The 22,711-nt window shown below is 41.4% G+C and overlaps 1 long non-coding RNA gene across 1 annotated transcript in view; it reads right to left on the reverse strand.

Moving 5' to 3' along the window:
• LOC115291817 overlaps positions 1-21,994 on the reverse strand; it is a 131,406-nt gene extending 109,412 nt beyond the window's left edge. The window contains exons 1-3 of the long non-coding RNA XR_003908749.1: positions 21,867-21,994; positions 21,103-21,160; positions 20,543-20,615 (exon numbers count right to left, since the gene is read on the reverse strand). This is a non-coding gene — a long non-coding RNA (uncharacterized LOC115291817). The remainder of the gene's footprint in view (positions 1-20,542; positions 20,616-21,102; positions 21,161-21,866) is intronic.
• Between the last annotated feature and the right edge of the window lie 717 nt (positions 21,995-22,711).

Below are 22,711 nucleotides of genomic sequence, written 5' to 3' on the forward strand. Positions count from 1 at the left end.
GTCTCTCTTGTGCTTGCAGGAATCCACCTGCATAAGAATGGGGACCTTGCTGGTTCACTGCTGAATCCACAGCATTCTCCACAGCACTCAGTAAATACCTGTTGCTGTTTGCCCTAGTTCTTCTGGGCTGCTGGGACTGAATAGCACAGACCAGAAGGCTTGAACAGCATGCATTATTTTCTCACACTTCTGCAGGCTAGACCACCAAGACCAGGTCCCAGCATCGCCGGGTTTTGGTGAGAGCCTCTCGTGGGTCACAGACGGCCAAGTCCTTGCTGTGACTTCACGTGGTGGAGAGAGATCATCCCTCACCGTCTCTTCTTGGAAAAGCACTAACCCCATCGTGGAAGACCTGATCATCTCCCAAAGGCACCACTCCAAACACTCTCTCTGGGATTCAGGGCTTCAACACATGAATTTGCATGGCAAGAGGCCGCAGACATTCAGTTCCTAGCACTACTGAATTTGCTGTTGCCTGTATCATGTAATGCATATGTGACTTCGTGAAGCAAATTGGAGGATATACTTTGCATTTTCATGCAATTAGCGATCTGCTGGGTCTAACTTAATTAATCATAGATCCCTTTTATGCATATGTGGCAATAGTGTTGGTTTTTTAATCATCTAAAATAAAGACTAGTTATGTTGTGATTGAATTGAGCTTTGCATCAGCAATTCATTCCACAGGGATAAATGGATGATTGTAATTAGGAGTAACTAAGATAAGATTTAATAAGTGTCTTGATCTTTCCCAAGAACCTAATTGATCAGATTAGTCTGTCATCTCCAAAACCTCTAAGTAATACAAACAATTTACACAGAACTCTCAGAAACTTAAAACACTTGGGATGAGCCTGGACCGCTGCTTTCATAATCTCATGGGGTCTCCTGGAGATTCATGGCCATGGTGTTTGTCTATAAAAGGTCATCACAATTTCTCTGGTTATTCTTACAAAATCACAGTGATTAATTTGGAGGGTGTACTCTTTTTGGAGGGTGTACGCTGCTTTTTTATTACAGTAAAGGATATTTTTAATTGGTGTACACTTTTGAAAAGCAAAAAAAGTAAACCTCTCAGATCGCCCAGCCAAGGTGGCTCAGCCAGTGACTGAATGAGACACTTGCTCCCATCTCCCCCTCTGCTAGCCTCTGGAGGAGTCTACACAGGATTCACCAACTCCCCCCAACTGGAAGCATCTCTCTCTACTTGGCCATGGGTGCCAAGAGACACATGTGATGCTAAATGGGGTCAAACCATTGAAAGAGTTCCCTGCCTGTAAGCCATGCTTGGTGCAGAGTAAGTGCACAGTCAGTGTGGAACACTTATTCACTCAGTTATCCATCCATTCATCTGTTCACTTACTAACACTAGCTGGCCGGGAGGCAGATGTTCAGAGTCAAGAGAGGGTCAGAAGCTGTCCATGGCCCCAGCTGGGAAGAGGTCTAAGAGCCTCAGGTCTGAGGTCTCGGAGCCCTGCTTTACCTCAGTCTCCTGTTCACATTAACCTGCTCCAGTGTCAGGAGATTGGAATGGACCATCCCAGGGTCTTCCCAAAGAAAAGTGCTCAACATCCAGCCCCCTTTGCACAGTAGAGCAGTGAGACTCAACTGGGGGAGTTTTTCTTTAATCTGTGCAATTCCCACCCTAAACTGAATCTGCCCACTCTGGAAACTTTCTGCCTTCGTGTACTTTGAAGATAATACTCTGTGATACTCTTATGTAGAGAACACTCGAGTATTCCAGAGCACTGATTCTTCTACCATGAAGATGAGGGAGAAGGAGGAGGGAGAGAAAGAGAAGGAGAGAGTCTCTCAGCATGATGCTGAGTGCCAGATCCAAGAATGAGGACTCTAGAACCTTTTTCACAAGCCCTGGGCTCTTTTTTAAGCTCTGGAACCACATTTATACTTCCCAGATAAGCATTTTCTCCTCGAGTATCCAAAACTTCATTTTCCCTGCAAAGAAAGAAAACCAAGCCTCTGGACCCGGAAGCACACATTTTTCTCTTTTTCTTAGTGCACTGTTGACGTCATTGCTGTCTCCACTGCCACGACCCAAGTTCATGCCTCTGTCGTGACTCACCAGCATCAAGACAGCGTGCAGCTGGCCTCCGCTCTCCTCTTCCAGCCCATCCACGCACCGACACCACAGTTACCTTCTATTTCTGCGATCCTACTCCTCCCACTCAAGAATTTCAATTATTGCCTGCTGCCTATCAAATAAAGAATTTAAAAATACCATCCCTTTTAAAGGAGTGCTTTAAAAATTGGCATTCCTCAAAATGATGACAGTTTTACACACACACACAGTGAAATAAGACTACTTCCTGAACATTCTCCCTGCCTCTCTACCTCCATTTCTTCTCTCCAATGTCTGTTAAGTCCTTCTTAGTTTTCAAGGATGATTTCAAATGGCTCCTCATGGACATCTGGATGCCTCTCTACTCCACACAGCACCTTTCTTCTTTTCATAACAAATGGTACGTTTTTAAAAATCTCTTATGGATTGCATCTGATTCATCTTTGGAATGTTAAGAACTTAAGTACTCAATATTAAGTTCTTTAGGGGCAAAGCCGTGTCTTGCCCATCTTCCTCTTTCCAGCTTCTATAGCAGCATCTGGCACATTATAAATGACATACACACACATATAGGGTTAAGTAGCACACTCCAAAAATGCAGCAACAGCCATTAAGAGCAAGGAGATGATATGAAATATGTGTTATTCAACTACAGCTGTAAACTTTAGTCCTCAGCGTTTCACCAAATTCTTGACACACTGAGCTACTGAATTGATTCCCACCAACTGGACTGAAACCAGTTGGTCTGGGAGCTTTTGGTTGGAGAGACTGTTATTTCAACAGATTAGCCTGTGCTGAAATAGAATTCTCCATTTGATGAAAGCACCCACTTATAAAAAGGCCCATTCCAAGGGTGACTGGGTGGCTCAGTAGGTTGAGCATTGGACTCTTAATTTTGGCTCAAGTCATGATCCCAGGGTTGTAGAATCAAGTCCCGTGTCAGGAGCGTGACTAAGGTTCTCCTTCATTCTCCCTCTACTTCTCTCTCTCTCTCAAATAAAACAAAATTAAAAATTATAACTGTATAGTTGTTTTTTGAAAAAAATTCCCCATACAGTGTTCATGGAGTCATGAGTATTTGTAAAGTTTTAAAAATGCAATCAACATAATGACAGTCACTCTTCTCTCCGTCTTCTCTTCTGTCACTTTCCATCACCTCTGGAAGTGCTAGACTCTCTGTGGATATCACTGATATCCAGCTAATGGGAGGTTGAGTTGTTTTTACATTCAGTTTGTATTTTGTGGGATGGATATGTGTGATTAGGAGACATTTGCTGTAATTGGGTAACTGCAAGCTGGCCAGATGTAGGGAATGGCTTCTAGAAGTCTTCTACCACCCACTGTGCCAAACCTCCTGGGAAGGAGACACAAAAGTTGAAGGCCAGAGGTCAGATGGGATATTCTGATATGGAAATATTTATATGAGACATACTTCCAATGCTCCTGCATTGGAATATGTCAGTACCAGAAACTAACTGAGGCTCAAAATGTGCAGAACCCAAAGCCAATCAGTGAAAAATTTTTTAATCACCAGATATGTAAAATTATAAACAGAAAATTTGATTTTCATAAATACCTAGTCATTGTCGAAGTTCTCTTTTGTCAGGAATAGACCTGATAATGCAGCATATACAATTACAACTGCACCATATACTTTTGTTTTTGATGTGATTCACAAAAAACACGTTCATACAAACTTCATATTTACAAGGCACAGACCTGCAATGGGGCCACATGCTAGTATATCTGTATAGGGACTCTCATGTTTCAGATGCTGCAACTATCACATTTGACAAATTGATGACATCAAATGCATCATATCTACGTGAAGTAGGTGGTTCCGGACGCAAAGACACTCAACATTTGTCTAGAGTGACACACATTTGCAATGCTTTTGCTTTTTTTTTTAATGTTTCTTTATTTTTGAGAGCGAAAAGGGGAGACAGGGTGAGCAGGGAAGGGGCAGAGAGAGAGGAACACACAGATTCTGAAGCAGCTCCAGGCTCTGAGCTAGCTGTCAGCACAGAGCCCGACGTGGGGCTTGAACTCACCAACTGTGAGATCATGACCTGAGCTGAAGTCAGATGCTTAACCAACTGAGCCACCCAGGCAGCCCTGGAATGCTTTTGATTATGCCTTAATCATTTTTTGTATAACTTTAATACTTTATATTTTAGGTAACCAAAATTTATATAATTTTTCAAAATTATTTCTCATACCAAAATTCAAACATAGCAGGAAAAAGTGCTTCAATTCATAAAATTATTTAAGATGAGTCATTGCTTAAGAAAATTTGAAATCTCCTGACTTGTTAAAACTCATGCACAAAAGAACTTTCACATAGATTATCCCAAATTTGGTAAAATTCCTAACACTTTTCATGCCATGCTCAGTTAGAAATTGTGAAGCTGGAAGAAACTCACCTAAACTATCAATAATAAAATACGATTTATGATCAAGCAGCTAGAAAAATAAGTCTCTATCCAACCTATAAAAATATTGTAAAATCACTGCAGAATATGAGCCATAAATCATGGGGGAAAGTACTAGAGAAGTCTGTTGGGCAGTTAGAAACATAAGGTTACTTTTATGGCCCTCCTCACACTGCCCCAGACACTGTCCCTTCTACAGAGAGTAAACACCCTGTACCATATAGGGCTTCCATCTGAGGCTAAGGGAGGTAAACAATAAAATAAATAAGAAGATTGTACAGGATGCGAACTGATAATGAGGGCTCTGAGTACAGCAGGCCAGAACTGAAGGCCGTGGGAGGAGGTGTGCCCAGGTAACCAGGGGTCTAGGGAGGTGATCGGAGAAGCTCCAGCTGAGCCGGTGAGAGAGTGACCTTGGGATGGTGGACACGGGTGGAGGTGAGGGAGGTGGAGGAACATTTGAGCCTGTGGGAACCATAGTTGCGAAAAAGCAAGAGCAGGCTGAGCACATCCCTCGACTGGGAGCAGAGTGAGTCCAGGGCACGGTAGCTGATGCCAGGAGGATCAAGTCCCCGGAGTGGAGTAGGGGGAGGGGCTTTCCCTGCAGGTGGCACATTTTTACTATTTGAAAAAACCTAAAGCTATCATGGCAGGATATTGATGTACATAAATTAGAGTGCACAAGATTGCCAAGTGCCTTTTTTGTTTTCTCCATATTTCTATGCTTAAAATAACTCCATAATTAATGATATACTTTTTTAGCCTCCAAGTGTATGTACTGGTAAACAAGAAAGGCTAAAAGTAAATGTCACACTGGCCTCAGACGAAGAAAGAGAGCAGAATGGCTCTCAGAGATGGACTCAACACCTGGGGAAACTGAGGCCAAGAGACGTGGAACCAAGTGCCCACGTACTCAGCAATCAAAGTGAGGTGATGGCAGACTGGGCTTCAAAGCCAAGAAAGATTTTTTAATCCTTCTTAGAACTATGTTTTATTTTTAACCATTTTGGTCATCTCCAGTTGAATGTTCTGAAAGTTGTCTATTTACCTATTCTAACTGCAGGATACAGAGTCCTCTGCAATACATACACTATTGAATTATAACATAATAGCCTTGTTTTTAAATATGAATATGATCATGAAGATTTATAGGTTATAAGCCATTTGTGACTGTGTAGGATAAATTACATCACGTGGCCAGAATACTGTGGGAGTGATTTTTTGCTAATTACATCACAAAGTGCTGGAAACAAGCTTTCCGTACATATTTAATGTGTTACCTAACTTCTTCTTGCAACACTAAGAGAACTCTGGTAAATTCATTCTAATTACTCATACCCCAGGGCTATCACTAAATACATATTTAAAATTAAAATAAGCTTGCTCATCCTGAGAGGAAAAAACTCTAATAAAATAGCACAGATGCTTTTCTAACAAATTTCTGACTTAACTCAAAAGTAATTAACAAACACTCCAAAAACAGTGCATTGTCATTTCACAAAATTCAGCTTCATCTATCTAGAATAGCTAATCAAATTTTATTTTTTCATGAAGTCATGACACATAAAGTTGAGGATTGATGAGAGTTGGAGTAAGATACAGTATTATAGCAAAAAAGAATTAAACTGTCCTTGTTAGTAAAATGCTAATATAAGAGCTTAAACTTCAGTAATGAATAGCAGCTCAATATTAACTAATTTTAATGACTTTCAAGTACATAACCGAGGAGAATGCATTATCAGAAAAACATTCAAAACTGCTCTGGTGTTTTCTACAGAAACAGCGTCACAATTCAGCACAAAATAAACTTCCTTAAGAATCCGCAAATGAAAAGCTCATGGACATCTTTGGCAGTCCAGCTCACTCGATACATTTTCCAGGTGGAAGACAGGGTCAGTAAATGGCTGGATAAAAATTATTTACATAATTCAGTGAAGTAGTTTCTTGGGAACCACTGTGTTCAGTTAACTTAAGACACTCTGATGGAACCTGAATATTTAGACATAATATACCGGGTGCCTGGTGGGCTCAGCTGGAGGATCATGGGACTCTTGATCTCAGGGTATTAGTTGGAGATCCACACGGGGTGTACATATTACTAAAAATAAATAATGCTTTTATTATATGATAAGTGAAATGCTTATGTTTCAGAAATCTGGTATGAATTACTCCATTTTCCCAGGCTACCGTTCTAATGCCACCTGGAAAGATTTCACATGGCCGCTTACATGCTCCAGGGTCTTGTTCATAACCAGCTAAAAGAACTTAGTTGATCCATTCCAAGGCAAAATGCTCAAGTAAAATCTCCCTTTATTCCTATTATAGTAATAACTTATTTAAAGTTAATAGGTAAGATATTAACATTAGACCCACTTTTTCCATGAGTTTAGCTTGATTTTAAAGAAGCCAGCACAAGATACTATAAAATTTGTAAGGTGATTTCATAATTGAGAATTAAAACTATAATTTATCTGCATTTATAATGATTCCGAAATAAAAAGTGCATTGTACTATCCAAGCAAGTACATATTAACCTATTATTTTCCTTTTTCAACCATATGTACCAGGTACCATTTTTAATAACCAACTTAGCTGAAGTGTTTATAATTTACAAACACTTTCACATCCTCATTATAACTTGCAGTGGATAAAACTGGTATTAGCCCCCTTGTAGGAAATGAGAAAAATGATGCCCGTGTGTTCATGTGACTTCCTAAAGGTCCCAAAAATTACACGGTTGTTCCCCGTTACACACTCAGGCCTTCAGACCTGCAGCTGTTCTCCCTGACTCTACCATCCTTCCCAGAGGAGTAAGGCAAGTGCCTCCTGTCTTTAAGGCTGTCTCTAACGGTAGTGATCTTAGAGTCATACTCCTGAAAGTCAGTCACGGACTTCCGAGCTGGGTGGCACATCAATATCGCCCAACTGGAAGCTCTCAATTCCTCGCTCTTGCTGTAACACACACGAGATTGACCTGACAATGAGCATCAGATAACCAGCTACTGTATACACAGCAAAGCCTTGGTTTGCAAGCATAACTTGTTCTGAAGCATGCTTGTAATCCAAAGCGCTTGTGTATCAAAGCGAATTTAAGAACATTGGCTCAGTTATGATCATGTGACATTGGGTGTCGCAAACTACTCGTACTGCAAGATATCGCTCATCGATCAAGTTAAATTTTTTTAGAAACATCCGCTCCTCTTGCAGAACACTCATAGAACAAGTTACTCGCAACCCACGGTTATACTAGTAGATCAGCACTAAGCTGTTTCTACTACATTCTCTGCAACCGCACGTTCCTCTCTGTTGCAAGAAATCATCAGAAGTCAAGTGAGTCTGATACTATTAAAGAAACAGATTGGAAGTCAGTGTTTTAACTGTCATTAGTAACAATTACTTGGGAAACACCTGAAAACTTATCTCAGAACACTAGAATATAAACAAAGTCCAGTTGCAAGAGATGGATTTAGTCCTTTTGTTTTATACATAAGGACTAGAAGTTAAGCAATTTGTCCAGGGACATAATTCTGGTACATGGAAGAGCCAGTATTAACACTTAGAATGCCCTAATTCTGTTCTTCCAACCACTTTATTTTCACTTGTACCTCCTTGCCGAGGTGGGAAATGTGCAAGACCAGATTTGGAGGTAGGAATGTAGGAGACCTAACATTTTGTGGAATCTGTCCTCTCTATCTCTTGTACCAGTGAACAATGAAGTTATGCAGCTAACCTTAGAGGGGGGAGTTGTAGGTGTCAGAAAGGAGAAGAGCCAGGAAACAGAACAGCCCAAACAGCTTCTGGGGAAGTAATCTGAAAACATGAGTTCAAATAACTGAGGAAGGCTTTCACACTGCCATCCAGATACTCAGGCCTGCCCCACCCCTCTCTCTCTCTCTCTGCCCCCCTCCCTCCATCTTCCCTCCTCTCTCCCTTTTTCTGTCTGTCTGTCTCTCTCTCTCTCTCTCATTAGAGCAGTGAATCACTGAATCAAGTAATTCTTGAAAATCTAGCATGAACCAAGTACTGCATTTACTACTAGAGGAAACATTATATTTTATACTTATTTTTTAGTCATTGTGTCACTCAGATAAATTAGAGGCTCATATATGAGGGAATTTACAAAAGATCATAAAATTAAGAATCAATCCCAAATGGAAGGCACTCCAGTATTTGTTGATGCAACTCTATCACTACAGCCACTGTTACAGATTTGTTTCACAGCTGCTTGAAAACATGTTGGCTTTTCATAAACACACACACACACACACACACGTTAAACATCTCCATCACTACACAGTTGTTTATGAAGGCCCCTTTTAGGCCATAAAGTCTCATTTGGGGACCAATAACTTAATACTATTATCATATAGATTAAATGTATAGAACCACAACTGCTCCCAGCTGTATAAGGGTAAGACCCGATATGGAGGGTATAAAGATATTCGAGAAGGTTCTACAGTAATCTCTTGTGGAATTATCAGAAGCTATTCATAGCTAACTGGTTCAACAGCCTGATACTGATAAGCTATAGAGGCTTAATAAATCTGAAAAAAAGCAACTTTTAGAATTTAACTATTTTATCAGAAGAATTAATAGTGAAAGAACACAATAAATGTTTCTTCTTAAGACTATAGAGGCATTTATTTTCTTAAGTTTATTTATTTTGAGAGAGGGAAAGAGGGAAGGAGGGACAGAGAGAGAGGGAAAGAGAGAGAATCTCAAGAAGGCTCTGCACCATTAGTGCAGAGCCCAGTGAGAGGCTCTAACTCATGAACTGCCAGATCACAAGCTGAACCAAAGTCAGATGCTTAACTGACTGGGCCCCCCAGGTGCCCTATATAAATATTTAATACATAGTAGAGATCTTGACTGCTATTGCTGTTCTAAATAATAGATTTTGTCAAAGAGATGCAACTTCCCTCCAACTTCTTGAAACACACATGAATAGTTTCATCAAATGCTAGGATGGTAAAGTAAAATATTCTCAAAAGATGAAATGAAAGTTCGTAATTTTCAGGCCCTGGAATTTCAATAACTAATAGTTCACGAGTTGTAAAAGCAACATTTTAAACACTATACAGTGTATATCAGTGTTATTCAGGATGAACAGAAACACTGTTCTCATTACTCAAAGTACATTCTCCCACTGACCCTCAAAACTCCTGTAAATGTGAGCTATCATCCACAGTGTGGATATGGCAACATGAGGACTGGAGAGGGCGTACAGCCCAAGTTTGAGAAAAGCCAGATACATTTAAAACTCGGCTTGAAATATTTAAGGATGAAGAAATCACTGAATATTTACAGGGTTGTGACTTGGAATAAAATGTGCTCCTGGAGAGGCAAGTCCAGCATTTGAACTAGCTTTTGCTCATAGTCCGTGCGCCAGATCAAATGTCTTTGATACGTACAAAAACCTGGACATACTTTATCCTCAAGGGTGAAATACTGAAAGCTTTTCCTCAGGGTTCCTAAATGAGACCAAAAAAAAAAAAAAGGAAAGAAAGAAAAGAAAAATAAAAAATAAAAGTTTCCTTGCACCATTCTATTCAACATTGGCCAAGAACAAGAGATAAAAACATAACAAGATTGAAAACAAGAAATAAAGCTGTCATTTTTGCAGACAACATGATCATGAAATAAATCCCAATAAATCTATATAGAAGTTTTCAAAATTAACCAGTATAACAAGGTCAATGTACAAAAATCAGACTTTTATTCATTAGCTACAAAAATACAGAAATATAATTTTTAAAGGATACTATTTAGGTTCTTTCCATAATTTGGCTATTGTGGACAGTGGAGAAGAGTACTGGGTGTTATATAGAAACCAATTTGACAATAAACTATTAAAAAAATTTTAAATTAAAAAAAAGATACTATTTAAAGTGGCTCAAAATGTGACAGGAAACCATCAAAGGACATGCAGATGGCCAACAGGCACATGAAACAATGCTCAACATCACTCATCATCAGGGAAATACAAATCAAAACCACACTGAGATACCGCCTCACACCAGAGTGGCTAAAATGAACAAATCAAGAGACTATAGATGCTGGCGAGGGTGTGGAGAGATGGGCAACCTCCTACACTGTTGGTGCAGCCCCTCTGGAAAAACAGCATGGAGGTTCCTCAAAAACTATCAGTAGACCTCCCCTATGACCCAGCAATAGCACTGCTAGGGATTTACCCAAGGGATACAGAAGTGCTGAAGCATAGGAGCACATGTACCCCAATGTTCATAGCAACACTTTCTACAATAGCCAAATCATGGAAAGAGCCTAAATGTCCATCACCTGATGAGTGGATCAAGAAGATGTGGTATATATATACAATGGAGTATTACATGGCAATGAGGAAGAATGAAATATGGCCATTTGTAGCAAAGTGGATGAACCTCAACGGTGTCATGCTAAGCGAAATAAGTCAGGCGGAGAAGGACAGACACCATATGTTTGCACTCATAGGTCTAATAGGAGAAACCTAACAGAGAACCATAGGGAGGGGAAGGGGGAAAGAGAGTTTGGAAGAGAGACGGATGCAAATCATGAGAGACTATTGAATACTGAAAATGAACCAAGGGCGGAAGGGGAAGGAGGAGGGGGGAAGGGAGGTGGTAGTGATGAAGGAGGGCACTTGTGGGAAGAGCACTGGGTGTTATACGGAAACCAATTTGACAAAATTATTAAAAATAAATAAATAAATATATAAAGTGGCTCAAAAATATCTAAGTCTAGGGAGAAATATATAAATTTAAAAGACTACTACACAGGAATCTTAAAACATTATTGAAAGAAATTTTAAAGCAAAACAGATATTCTTGAAAAATAAAACCTAATATGGAAAAGATGAGAATTCTCCTCTAAATTATTTATAGATTTAATAAAATGTCAATTAAAATCCCAATAGATTTTTCTATACAAACTGGCAAGCTGATTCTAAATTTTATATAAAAAAGAACAATGCCAAGATGAAAAAGGACACTCCTGAAAAAACATCAAGGTGAGTCTACCATATATAAAGATTTAATAGAAAGATTTGATTAAGATGGTGTGATATTTCTACAAGTTTAGTCAAATAAACAAATGGAACAGAATAGATTTCAGGAACAGATCCATTCATATATAAAATCATGAGTGAGGGGAAAACAGTCTGACACTGCACAGCAGAGGAGAAAATTCTTTCACTAAACAGTTTTTTGTTAAATATATAACCATATGGAAAGAGAGAACTCATTTCTACCTCATACATCTCACAAAAATTACCTTAGATTTTAGATCTAGATGTGAAATGCAGGGGCACCTGGGTGGCTGAATCAGTTAAGCATCCGACTTTGGTTCAGGTCATGATCTTGGGGTGCATGGGTTTGAGCCCCACATCAGGCTCTGTGCTGACAGCTCAGAGTCTGGAGCTGCTCCAGATTCTGTGTCTCCCTCTCTCTCTACCCCTTCCCAGCTTGCACTCTGCCTCTCTCTCACAAATAAATAAATACTTAAATTTAAATGTGAATGGAAACACAGAACAATAAGCTCCAAAAACCATCACTGAGGTTACTATCTTCCTGATCTTGGGATAGGGAAAGATTAAACAAGACATCAAATGAAGTGAAAACACAAAATAAAAAATTTACAAACTAGACCCTATTAAAATTAAGAACTTCTGTTCATGAAAAATACACTATTGCAAAAAAGAAAAGGCAAGCCATAGAGTACACAAAAGTATCTGCAGAACATTCAACTCACAATAGAGCAACATCCAGTTTACAGTGAGAACTCCTACAAATCGATGGGAAAAAGATAGGCCACCCAAAAGAAAAATGGGTGAGAGAATTAATGAATAGGTACTTCACAACTGAGAATATTCGAAAGACCATAAATACTAAAGAAGTATTCAATTTCATGAGTCACCTGTAACATTAAAACGAAACCACAGTAAGATGTCACTACAAACCCATAAGGATAGCTAACACGGAACAGACAATGCCAAGTGTGGACAAGAATGCAGAGCACTAGAAACACTCAAGCATTGTTGGGGATTCAATCATACAATCACTCTGCCCTGAACATGCACACACCCAACAGAATACTTACACAGGTGCACTAAGACAAGGAGAAGAATGTTCACAGCAACACAACTCCTAATAGCCCCGATTTAAAAGCAACCCAAATAGTCAACAGAAGAAATAAATAAGTTGCACAGCAGTGAAATCAAATTAATTACAGCTACATATAATGACATGGGTGAGCCTCACAAATACATATTCTAAGCAAAAGAAGGTAGAGTGAAAGAATGTATGCTGTAGGATTCAATCTCTACAAAATTTAAAAATGGACAAAGAAGTTATGACAGTAGCTATCTTTGAAAAGGAAAAGGGGAAGCCGACTGAGAGGTGGCAAAGGAGTATAAGAAGTGAGTACACCACCTCACAGCCCTCCTATCTGATGACTTACAGTGGTAATTCCACAAATGTGTTGTCTCCGGTAACTTACTAAGCCATACATTTTTTCTTTATTCTTTCTTTTTTTTGAGAGACAGAGAAAGTAAAAGAGAGAGAGAGGATGGGATGTGGATGTGGCAGAGGGAGAGAGAGAATCCTAAGCAGACTCCATGCTCAGCCCAGAGCCTGGTGTAGGGCTCTATCCCATGACCCTGGGATCATAACCGAAGCCAATGTCAAGAGTCAGCCACTCAACTGACTAAGCCATCCAGGAGTCCCTAAGCCATACGTTTGTACTGTGCATTTTGTAAATGGTGCTATACACCAATGGAGACAGCTTTGAAAAAAAAGATCGCCTAATACATGCATCTTGTTTCTTCTTCTCATTTTCTTCCACCTGCTTCCCCAGACAGGTGCCCTACTTAGCATACAAAACCATGAGCACAAGTTCTGGATATGAGAGAAATATGAGGTAGAATCAAGATCTCTGATGTCAACATACTCTCCTGCACCGCCTCGCTCTGGATTTTTATGTGAGAGAGAAACACAACTTTATCTGGTCAGACACTGTAGTTCTGATCCCTCATATGCAAATCTTAGTGGGTATGGAGAGCCACACCACCAAACCTCACTGATGCCTTGTCCCATGATTTTCCACAACCACACACAGAGTCTGACCCAACTATGGTTAATCCATTTTAGAAATTTCATGTCAATAAAAAAAAAGGCAATCAAATCCATTTATGTAAAAATGAATATTAGGGCCAAAAAAACCATAGTCAGAAACATTCTGCTTTGTTACACCTTAAAAATCAAACGGTGTTTTATGGTATTGATTTTTCTCTTTTTCAGCAATGACAGCTATGGCTTCGTAAAACTGGAATGTAACTTTTTCCTTCTTCCCAGGTGATTTACTCACTCTTGTGTGCTAATACTTGGCAAACGATTTTTCCTGAATATGCAGATATTTCTAAGTACTTTGCTTGGTTTTTCCCTTGACAATCACAGGGTACACTTAATGTCATCTGGAATATTTTACATGGAAATATAGAGAGGGAAGAGAAAGAGATGTCATGTAAGGATATGATTCACTAGCTCAGAAAGCCATTTCCTTGGCAAGGGGTCACTCAAACTGTTTCAAAGAAGGATATTTATAGTCATACAATCAAACCAAATAAAGCAGAAATTCAGTGCCGACTGTCCTCTGGGACAGGAGGCCCAAAGATGAGATCCTCATTGAGGATACTAGAGCCCCAGCAAGCTTCCTCTGAAAAATTCATTTTCTAACACTTTTAATTTTTATCTCACTTTTAAGTTCTTTGGTGACAACTCTTGGTAGGCAGAATCTAACCCAAACATGTGATTTTCTTTTATGGTGTCACTCCTCCCCCCAATGTTTGAGTTTCTCAGGGCAGTGTTCTTCATCTCCTTCACCCACTTGGCACCATTTGTCTTCACCATTGTTAGGAAGGAGGCCCTTTTGTGTGACAATGCATCTCAGACATGCAACAACAGGGTGTTATGTATTGAATGTTTGGGTCCCCCCAAAATTTATATGTGGAATCCCTAACCTCCAATGTGATAATATTGGGAGATGGGGCTTTGGGGAGGGAGTCAGGAGTATCTGAATTCATCTGGGTGGGGTAGCCATGATGGGATGAGTGCCTTTAGAAGAGGAGGAGATACAGAGCTCTCTTCCTTCCTCTGCCATGTGAGGACACAGAAAGAAGGTTCTGTCTACTCTCCAGGAAGAGGATCTCCACTGTGAACCAAGAAGCCAACATCTTGGCCTGGGCTTCTAGCTTCCAGAATTGGGAAACAAATGTCTCTTACTTTTGCCACCAGGTCTGTGGTATTTTATTAGAGAAGCCTGGGCTGACTAAGACACAGGCAATTAATACTAAGTTAAGAAGGGCTGAAGGTCTGGAGAATATTTAATGATTCAAGGAAAATAGGACTCTCTGTTCATGGCCACAAGGGGCAAGATGACACCAGTACACTGGAAGGGACAAGAGGAGAGAAGGAGGGAATGAAATATAAGAAAGAAGGAACATGCACATGCCCACCTGAGTCAGGAAAACAGGGATGAGGGGCACCTGGGGGGCTCAGTTAGTTGAGCGTCCAACTTCACCTCAGGTCATGATTTCACAGTTTGTGGGCTCAAGGCCCACATCAGGCTTTGTGCTGATAGCTAAGAGCCTGGTAGCCTGCTTAAGATTCTATGCCTCCCTCTCTCTCTGCCCCTCCCTGCTCACAGTCTGTCTCTGTCTCTCAAAAAAATAGTAATAAATAATAAAAATTTTTAAAAAGAAAGAAAAAAAGGGATGAGTAGATGAGCCAGTGATGACATTAAATTCATGCCACCTTCTGAACCCTAAGTTTGTTCATGCTCTACTCCTTGAGAGGCTGGGCTCTTTCTTGAGATGGACTAAACCTTTCATGGGTAGCAGGTCACTGTTAATTACTTACATGTTCCTCCTACTTCTTGGGAAGCATGTATAAGAATGGACTGGTTCCTTAGTTTTTCCTCAGAGCAGGTTTGAGTGTGAAGAACTGGGGGTGGGAGGAGAAGATAAACAAGCTTCTACAGTCACCAAGGGAAGGTAACTCCTAATTTGATGGACAGTTGACTGCTTCATCCCCCTGACAGGTGGGGGTGGAACAGAGTTGTAAGAGAAGGAGATGCACAGCTCTCTTCCACATCCATCAAGAGCCTGCCTGATGGTGGGCTTCAACTTCTGCAAGATGGCAGATGACTGATTTCTCCCTCTTCTCTTCTTTCTTCTGGCCCACCTGGTTCAATTGCCGGCATCACATCTCATTTTGCTGTTTTATCTTGGACAAATTACTTTGCTACTCTGAACCTCACTTACTCCATTGTAAAATGAGCACGTTAATACTATCCCCAAAGAGGTTTGTAAAAATTAAAAGATCATAGAGAGAGAAAGTGAGTGTAAGTCTTCCTGTTCCTGAAGAGTTCTTTCCCTTCACATATTACAAAGAAATGATGAGTGTACAGACAAAACTACTGAGCACTTGTTAAACCCCCCAAATTCTCTATTACTGAGAAGACTTCAAACTGGAAACTTTTCTTATGGATAGCTGAAACTTTCTTTAGCCTCAGTTCCACATCTATAAAATATGATAAGACTGCTTCCTTATAAGGGGACTCCCACAAATACAAGATGTGATAATGCCTCTAGACTGTTTCACATAGTATGTGAAAGTACTTCCTGACAAGTGGGAGTATCTGATAATCCATTACTATTTGTGAAGCAGGATACTATGACTTCTTCTAGTTAAACTTGGCTTCAAATTCTGGAAGAGCAGAGACCACTTCCATATGCCACTCCTAATTTATGTTTGCACTTGTTGATATTTATGACAGCCTTTTAGTATGTCTAAGTGATAAGAATATTACGTACCTTTGTCACATTTTTCCAATTCAACAAATCCAATGATGTTTTCAATATAATGAATACAAAAGAAATAAATTAACTATCAGATTGGCCTTAGTTGATCAGGGATGAGAAAATGAAGCATGGAACTTTGAGCTACAGGTTCTAAGTAATTTAAGATGAAGGGCACAGTGTAGAAAGGGAAATATGGGTGCCCCGAGACCCTGTTTAGTAATTTAGTTTCATGCTGGGCTTACATAACCTACAGATAAATAGTTCTTAGAAATGCAAAGGTAGCCTTATCCATCTGCATGTATATTCTCCATTTGCCATATTTCCTAAAGGAATACATGACTTCTCTATTGGATAACCATGTTTAAGGAGTCTGAAAAAAAAAAAAGCAATCTCTTTGAGCAAGTATCTAACTACTTGCTAATGTTTGGAAAGTCAGGCATAGAAAAATGACTATGTTGGCAAAAAAAACTTAACTCTGTCCCCAACTTAAACTCCAATGGAAACATTGTTGGGTTTCCACCACATTCATATGCCTCATAAGAAAATGTTCCCTCTGACAAAGGTCTATAAGGAGAGTCCTAAGAAAAAAAAGTCTCCTCCCTCCCTGATTCCTCAACCTCATTCATCCCCTTAGGGGCTGAAACAAAGCAGGCATGCACAACTGAGAAGGCTCCCCCAGGCAAGTGAGATGGCTCTTCCCACCTCCTCATCCCCCCTGCACTTACGTTTCCTACAATTTCAGAAGGGAAAACATTGCTCTTGTCAGCAGAGAATAGATCCACGATATGCAATCACAGAAGAATAACAGACACCAATGACCCCATTCTCTGCCAAAACCCAATTAATGCATTAGAGTCGCTTCGAAGAGAAAATCAATAAAGTTCTAGGAAAACAGTAGAAGCAATGGCTGCTGGTCAGGCAAAATGCTCCAGATATGCTTCATGTCTGAAGACCTGGCTCCTGCGGAGAGACGCTGGCTCCTAGTGGCTTCCAACGAGACTGGCACCTGGGGTGGTGGAGTTGGTTAAGAAGCTGTGCAGCTTAGTGGTAAAGCTCCCCGGGCTCCACTCCCCTCTTTCCTTGAGCAATCCACTTCACCTTTCCACGCCCTGGTTTCTTCTCTAAAACACAGTCAACTCCTGAGGTTGCATCAATCCAGATTAAGTGCTTCTAAGAGTCCCTAGAACATACGGTGCCACCTAAGTGTCTATTACTCCCATTCTCGTCTGTTCACTTCCCAAATCACCTCCTTCCTGATGGTGCGTCCCTGCTGGTTCCCTGACTCCACTTGAAGTTCCAGACCCCTAGGTGCATGAACACAAGCTTCTGGGCCAGCTTCCCACTCCCCTGAGTCTGATTCTGCAGTCAGATTGGGTCCCAAATTCTCCCTCTGGAGACACAGGCACATATTCTGATTTGACTCCACCTCCACCAAGGCCTACTGTCCCCTTATGAGAAACTGCTGCTTAATCCAACCCGCCTCTACTCCCAGCGTGTGACCTCAACACCTCTTTCTGTCCCTCCTGCGTCAGATCTAAAGCTCTCCTTGGTCTATCTTCATATGTCTGAGGCTTCGAAATGTCAGTCCCCTCAGGTGACAGCAGAAATAGAAATGCAAAATAGAAAGGCGGGCCCTCTTGTTCAAAAGTAGGACAAAAGCTGTTTTGCTTTGTTCAGCAGACGCACTCCACCTGTCATGGTGGTTTCTACTCACTCTTAACCGTCACCTTCCCACCCTTGGGGCACAGAGATCCTCACTCCCACAGGTGCCCAGCTGCCCTGAAGTCGTGCCCCATGACTCAGCGTGGGAGGCAGGTGTCCAGCCCCAACCCTCGGAGCATCCTTTGCTCCATCAAAGTTCTCTTACAAAACACAGATGAAAAGAACAAAATATTTAGAAATCCAAGAAAGTGACTACAGAGCGTTCAACCCCAAGTGCCAGTTTAGCATGCAACAGAAGAAATCACTCCCTCTTGAATCCAGCCTGATCAGAAAAATTAATTCTAGTCATCAGATCAGAAAGGGCTAATCACCCTCCACTCTGCATGGCTTTCCACGATTAGACAGCCATGCCCCGTGGCTACACCTGAACCACCACCTGCACACGGGAAACACACAGGAGATGCCCCTACACGTCAAATAAAGAGCATCTTGCCATGACCTCACCCCCCATTCTATGCCACTGGGGTTCTGTCACTGCTTTAAAAAAAAAAAAAAGCTGATTTCTCCGGTCAACATGCCAATACACCACATCCTGGTGAGAGAACAAAGAAGTATAATTATACACAGATGTCCAGGGAAACTACTTCACAAAGACTCATCACATAAAGACTATGCCATCAATTTCCTGCTTAAAAAGTAGGGATAACAACAAAAGCCACCTTATGGGCTGTCTGTGAGGATGACAAAACAGTTGGAAAGGAAACTGTTCAGGGTTTGGTATATTGTAAGCCTTCAATAAACATCTACTACTGTGGCTGTTGTTATTGTGTGTGGAGATTCACCTCTAAGGACAAGGGCACCAAAGCAAGAATCTGATACCTCAGAGCAGACCAGATCAAAACGTAACGGCGCAGAAAAGATCCGGACAAAATGTAGCATGAAGGCTATTCTGTTTAGCACCTGGTTGGATGAACATATGAGGGAATTACTGATTTGGTAAGCGTGACAATCATTTTAAGGTTACTAAGGGGAATATTCTTGCTTTTTTTGGAGATGATGCTGCAGCATTTAGGCATGAAGTACCGTGATATCGAGAATTTACTGTTCACCACAAATCAGAGATGAAGCAAATGGGACAAAATGGGAATCCCTGGAGAGTCCAGATGGTGTGCATGTAGGCGCTCTCTGTACTCTTCTTTATATTCTTCTGTAGTTTTTAAAACCCTCAAAACAGAAAGTGTTTTAAAAATCAACACCAGGGACGCCTGGGTGGCCCAGTCGGTTAAGCCTCCGACTTCGGCTCAAGTCAGATCTCACGTTCGTGGGTTCAAGCCCCGCATCAGGCTCTGTGCCAACAGCTGGCTCAGAGCCTGGAGCCTGCTTCCAGTTCTGTGTCTCCTTCTCTCTCTGCCCCTCCCCATCTCATGCTCTGTCTCTCTCTGTATCAAAAATAAATAAAAACATTAGAAAATTTTTTTTAAAAAATCAACACCAATATCTCAATGGACAGCAGCTGGAGAGGGTCACCGGAATCTACCATGGGTCCCCTACAATTTGGTGAATATCTTGAGGTTCAGAACACAGTGACAAAGTTTGGGATAAGACAACTCCAGTAGTCTCTGTGGAGTGCACATTCATCAGAAGAACTTGATTTAAACACCCTCCTGGCGGGGGGAGGGGTGTCCACCCTCCAGGGACCCTATGGTCCCAATATGGTTCAAGCTGGACAAAGCCTGGTAAGCATCTCCCCACACCGAGAGGGCCTCCCCCTCACCAAGCTATGCTCCTGTGCTTGAGGGATAGGTGCTCATGGAAAGCCCTTGGGTTTAGAAACCAGACAGAACTGTATTCCTCCCCAGCTTCAGCACTTGCTATAAGCAAACCTGAGGAAGTTCCTCAATCATCCCAGCCCTGGTGTCCTCACCCACAGATTTGGAACTGAACTGATGGGCTTGGGTATAGACTCTTAGTTAGCTCAGTTCTGATTTTAATTACAGCCTGTGTGTGAATAACTCCTCATTCTACATATTGCGCTCTGATTCCTCACCAAATATGTGTATCTAAATGCCTATAAGACACTTAGATAACATTCTGACATCTGAAAACATATACCTAAATCCTTCAAATGAGAATGTCTTTCAAATTTCACATTATCAAATTAAGTATATAGATACATACTTGACAAAGCTCCTACATCCCTTCCGAATTCCCTAAGTTTAAAGCCCAGTGCACTGTGTTGTCTTTCCCAGTCAGACCACCAAAAATTGTGTCCCTTCTCCCATCAGAGCTTGCTAATTTCCAACTCAGGGCCCTGGGTTATAACTATGCCCTGCAATGGGAATATCTCCCCCTTTCTTCCAATGTCAGCTGATCCTACAACACTGCAGCCAATCCCATGGTCAGCAAACAAGAGGTAGTGGAAAATAAAGTTTGGGATAAGACAATCCAGAGTTAAAACTCTGGCTTTTCCTCCAATTAGCTAAGTAACATCTCTTTTCTGAGACTCAGTTATATTACCTGTTAAGTGGGTGGAAATCCATCTGCCTCAGAGGATTAAGAGACTTACTAGGCTCCTGATGCCAAAGAAGTCCTGTATCAATCAGATGCGGGGAGAACAGTGAGAGTGATTTGCAGCCATAAGACACGGTGCACCTGTTGGGGGTGAGAAGCTGGGAGCACTGAGAACAAACCTCCCCAGCTCTCCTTTCAACAGAGGCCAGCCCTCGCAAGGGTGGACCTGGCCTGATACGACTGCCACAGGAGCCTCACCTCTGGATAAAGATATCAGAGTCGCTCACAGACTTTAACTGCACACTGGCCAAAAACACTACATAAAGATTAAGTATGTGACAAAAATTTGTAGCAACATCAGCTAATTGCAAAGTTGAGGAAGAGAAAGTAATTAAAGTTAGAGATGAGCCAGCAAGTAATTCACTTAATTGTGAGCACAGAACATTCCCCAATCTGTAATCGTCTCCTCCCCTGGAAAAAAAAAAAAAAAAGGTGGGGGGGGGGGACTTTGAAATTCACATGCTGCATTTGGGTGCTACTTTCTGGGATTGATCCAGGCTGCTTACCTCACTGGCACCAAGGAGATCAAGGTGATACCGTTTAATGTATTTTCTCTGAGCTTTCCTGAAAACAAAATTTACAGTTGAAATACCCTGAAAGATACTATTTCCTACACTGAACTTGGTTTAAGAAGAAAACAGTAACGGACATCTCACAGACAATCTTCAGACATGACTTAGGACCCAAGGATACAAATGCATCACAGAAACAGGTCAGTCAGAATCCACAAGGCTTCCAGAACCACAGACCCACACCCTCAGAACATCTGAAGAGGAGGGTAGCTCAGGAGTTCCACAGAGGAAAGGAGAGAAAATGGCTACGATGAATGATCTCTATGTGTCCATGGCTCTATTTTTTATTGTTTTTATGTGTTCTATTTTGCTTTTTTTTTAATGTTTATATATTTTATTATTTATTTTTGAGAGAGAGAGAGACAAGGTGTGAGAGGGAGAGGGGCAGAGAGAGATGCACAGAATCCAAAGTAGGCTCCAGGCACTGAGATGTCAGCACAGAGTCAGATAAGGGGCTTGAACTCACAAGCTGTGAGATGACTTGAGTCAAAGTCAGACGCTTAACCGACTGAGCCACCCAGGCATCCCTATTTTGTTTTTTAATCTGTACATTTCTAGTAGTGTCAAATCAAAAAATTAGTGTCAATTCAGCAAAACAGCATGTTACACAGAGCCACATTCTTCCTGACTGAGCAAAGGTCACGCTGGCTGTCCCGCACCCTTCATACTCCTTGCTTCCAAAGTCAAGGGGAGCTCACCTGCAGACTGACAGGCGTGGCTCCCTCCAGGGCAAGTGTGCTGACTTCTGGTGTCTGCACACAGTAGCTGTTATTCTTCAGAAGCTAACCCCAAAACCCAGCCAAATTGTCTGTTGTGTGTTCACCTGTGTCCCTCTCCAAAACTGTCCTAGCCCTTAGTACCTCACAATGTGACCTTATTGGAAAATAAAGCCATTTAAGATGTAATAGCTAAGATGAGGTCATACTGGACAGGGTGGGCCCCCACCCAGTATGACAGATGTCTTTGGGAGACAGTTGTGTGAGGACACACAGGGAGGATGCCTTGTGAACATGAAGGCAGAGACAGGATAATGTTTCCACAAGCCAAGGAATGCCAAAGATGCCAGAAGACCAACAGAAGCTAGGGAAGACAGATCCAACAGATTCTTCCCTGTAGCTTTAGGAGGAACCAACCCACAGACACCTTGATCTTGGACTTCCATCCTCTAGGACTGTGAGACAAAACATCTGTCTCACTTGAGCTGCCTAGTGTATGGTATTTGTAGACACTACATAAGGTCACTTCCGCATCTTCAGAGTGTGTTAAGTCCACAAACTCTCTCCCATGCCCCAAGGCCATGCTGGAGGTGGAGAGGGCACCAACCTGGGTTGAGAAGACCTGAGTTTGGGTCCTGCTGTGTGACTTTCCTCTGTAAGACAGAGTGGGTAATACCCGCTAAGCCAGCCCACACGATTCTCAAGAGAATCCAAGAGATCGACATGAGAAAGTGCTTTGAAACTGTATGAACCAAGTAAATACTATTCACAGTGCTGTCATCTGTCATGTGAATGACACAGCTCACCAGCACCATCGTGATGTCATC

The sequence above is a fragment of the Suricata suricatta genome, chromosome 1 (assembly GCF_006229205.1).
Source record: "Suricata suricatta isolate VVHF042 chromosome 1, meerkat_22Aug2017_6uvM2_HiC, whole genome shotgun sequence".
In the NCBI taxonomy this organism is placed as follows: domain Eukaryota; kingdom Metazoa; phylum Chordata; class Mammalia; order Carnivora; family Herpestidae; genus Suricata; species Suricata suricatta.